This window comes from Fukomys damarensis, unplaced genomic scaffold (genome assembly GCF_012274545.1).
Source record: "Fukomys damarensis isolate Sample0158 unplaced genomic scaffold, DMR_v1.0_HiC HiC_scaffold_20, whole genome shotgun sequence".
Lineage (NCBI taxonomy): Eukaryota > Metazoa > Chordata > Mammalia > Rodentia > Bathyergidae > Fukomys > Fukomys damarensis.
The window spans coordinates 42,973,379-42,977,234 of record NW_022900932.1 but is presented as its reverse complement, the minus strand read 5'-3'; positions in this window follow the sequence as shown (position 1 = coordinate 42,977,234).

The following is a 3,856-nucleotide window of genomic DNA, read 5'->3' as shown; positions in this document are numbered from 1 at the left end:
GTATTCCTGACCTTGGCTTGGTACCTAGATGCTGTGCTGTTCACCTGAACACACTTTCTTCTGCCCAAGTGTGGATTTATGCTTTCATGATCCCAGTCTGGAATATGGGCTGCTTCTTTTGCTTAATGATTAGGCTTTAATTAATTTTGAAGGTTACTCAATTTATGAAAATGTAGTAGAAAAGACCCAGACTCCTTTCCCCAAGTAGTGATATTTTCTGAACCCAGTGAAACCTCTTCCTGTGGACTGGGCTGCTGTGGTATTAGCATTTTTTTTCCCTGCTTTGTTAGATTTGTCTGCTCTTTACCCTCCCACTATAAAGCCCCAACCCACCCCTCAACTTCCAGGAGTGATGGGTAATGCCAAGGTTTATGGGCTTTCTGTGAAGTTCTCAAGACCACCTCTAAATTTAGTATTCAAATAGGCTAAACTTGGATGGCTCTTTATGTATTACAGGAAATCCCTGGTAAAGTATCTTGGAAAATTCTAGGTTAATATGATTGTTGTGTTAGACTTGATGTAAGGCAAACCACAAACACACACACACACACACACACAGCATGCTTAGGATGGTAACCAGGCTTCCCATGTACAAAGAACTCCATAATAACCGGATTCTAATGCCCAGTATTGGCTACAGAGCCATACACACCTAGATCAGAGGCCAGGCTACTATCAAGGAAATTTAACTGTCTTACCACCAGATTATCAACAGACTAATTATGTTTAGTAGGTGAACAGAGGCTAGAAGAATCATTCTGAATATAGAATGCATAAATAGTGCATGAGAAACACAGAGAATCAGGCCCACTCCCTACTCAAAGCCAAGCATAGTACCTACAGTCAACTAGAAAAACAGCAGCATCTATGTATAAGATAAAAGATCTCCACAGGCAAATCAGCCAGGAAATGACAGCTTCCTAGGGGGTCTGACGAAGTCTTCCTCCTGAGACAGGCAGGTCCTTACAGTTCCTGGTGAGGCTGTTCAGGAACCAGAATCATGTGGGTAAGCAGCATTTTGAAGAGGAGTGTGAATACTCAACTCTACAGTACTAATCACAGTACAGTATTAGACATTTTTAGCCTTCCGTTTGGTTTATAAGTGTATGGTACTCATTTGTAGGAAGAATTGGCCAACAAATATTGTTTTACTTAAATGAGGAAAAGAGGCACAGGTACATTGAGTGCCTAGCTGGAAAGCAAAAAAAATCACACTCAGATCTTCCAACTCTTAACCCAGGGCTTTGTCCACTCCTCTGAGGTAGATTATGTGGGTGAGAAGCTGGATACAGAAAAAACAAAAACTCCACCTGAGCCATTGGAGACTTCACAAGGTAAGAGGTGACAAAAGCAAGGGAAATACAGAGGGATGACTTTCTTGGCAATGTGAAAATTACTGGGATGATTGATCCCAGTACCAACTTGTGTTGGAACATGAAGTAGGCGTAGAGTCAGATAAATTTGGATGTCGTGTGTGTCCAAGGCATCACCATGGTTTCATGTGGCTTTAAGATTACTCTGGCACGGATAGAACAGTAAGAGTAGAAGAGTCTAGAAACATGTAATCCAATCAGAATAGTGTTGCAGTAAACCAAGTATAAGATGGTAAGTCTTAGATTAAGATGGTAACCATGGAAATAGTGAGGAAAGAAGGATTTTACAGTAAGACACTCAAGTATATAGTAATAGATTGTCATGAACAAAAAGAGTTCAAAGTTGCTCAAGCTCTGGTGGTATAGAAGAATGAAGACCTCATTGGAGAGTTTAGTGCCTTTATTTTGGAGATGTTAGATTAGGTATGACAGTGTAAGAAAAAAAGTTTGAAATTTGAGATTATATCCCAGCTAAACAGCTACAAAAAATAAATTTTGAAGCATGTAGTTCAAAAGGGAAATAAGTTATATTAGATGTTTTCTACAGTCATAAAAACCAATATATAGCTTTCTTTCATATGCTTTTATTGCTACTCATGAAAACGTTATAAAAATATTTCCTTTGGGCGATATAGAAACTACAACCTTTACAAAATATACACACTCATAATTGTTACAATACATAATCTTGTGTATACCTTGGACATTGTGTTTCAGAACATACCCTGTAGAAGTCTGAAGAAACATTTTCTCTAACTTCAGTCATATATCGTGATAGTCAAGTATTTAAGCCACAGTGTTGAAATAAAACATATGTCTCTAGTATATAAATCCAAAGGGATTTAACTTTCAAAGTCTGAAATTCTTTTATTAAGCAAGACAGAAAATTGGAGAGTTGATCCACCTCGCTTCAGGAGTGGTTCACTTTCTATACTTTATTAGAGAACTAAGAAGAAGGCCATGGAAACCTGCCTTGGCAGGTTTCTTCCTTGTCATTCCTACTGATGGAACGTGGCTCCTAAAAGATGATTTCTAAGATACCTCTGAGCTCTAAAACGCTGATTCTAAGTATATATTTGTAAAACAATGCTTTTCCAAGTCTAAATTCCAATACTGTTAGGTTAAAGTTGTGATTGATATGACTCACCTCAATTAATTTAATTTAGAATGTTAGGTTAAAAGCATTAGTTAGAATCAGCACGCCTAAAGTTTCCTCTTGGATTGGAAAAGATCCTTTCTCACCAAGGCATTAATCCTAGAAAAATGTTCCTTACTTTGGAAGAAGCACATTGAGGAGGTGTGAAACAGCTTATAACTTTTCAGCTCTACAGCTTAAGATAATGATAGTCTCATTTGGGAGGTACAAAGGCCTCCCTTGTAAAGAGTTCACTGTGGCAAAGTATAATGTGCGTGTACTTTCTATATCCTCACTAAGCTCCCATGCTTTCCTGGAATTTAACTGCAGAGTATTGGCTAGATGATGGGCTGGATAAACACACAGCATGAATTTGTGATGTTACTATAATGGTGGCATTTGAGCTGACATCACTGACATCATGCAGATATACTATAATTTACCAGTGTTTTTTTTCTATGTAACTATAAAGTCTATCAATTATATTCACAGATCTTTAATGTTTAACATCAGCATTTTTACATATAATTCCATAGGGGGAAGAGACTATAACAGGAAGTTAAGCAGCAGAACTGTACTTCAAATACTTCCAAAAGTTATTTAAAAATATATAGTCTAAAATCCTCTGAGTGTTGGATTTAGTAACAAAGGGAGATCTCTATGAGTGTGACCCTTATGAAACTATGGGTTTTAAAACCAGTTAAAATGGTCAAATCTTTGCAATTTCATACTGTTCAACCTAATAAGATCCTGAGAAAATTTTATTTGGCATCACTATAAATCAAAGAGAATTTATAGAAAATCACATCTCAAGTGAGGAGAAAGCACTCCAAGATGGAAATGTGCACATTGGTCATGCCAAGATTTCTGCCTTGTGACTTAAAGATTGGAAATCTTGAATTGTTAAATAAATTGGTGGTTTCAATAAAACAGAGGACAACTAAAAATATAAAATGATAGCTAGTTGTTAATGCCATTGAAAAAGAAAACTATTAACGAAATTCGGCAATTTGAAGACTTTCTAGGAGTCACATATAAAAGTCCCACCATTAAAATGAAAAGGCACAAGTATGAGTTAGAATGTGACAAACATTTATAAAACTCTTGAAAATAAGGCAATTCATTTGTATTAACACCAGTAAATAGGCACCTATACCAAATTTTAGCTTTGGTATCCTAGATGGAATTATGTTGCAAATTAATTAATACTAATTATAGCAGCATTATAAGCTTCTTAGGCTTCCTCACCACTAAAAGAACATCTAAAATTTCCCCAACCTGTATCCCATCTGTACCAAAAATATATTTTAAAATTATATATATTAGTCATCTTTTTTTTTTTTTTTTT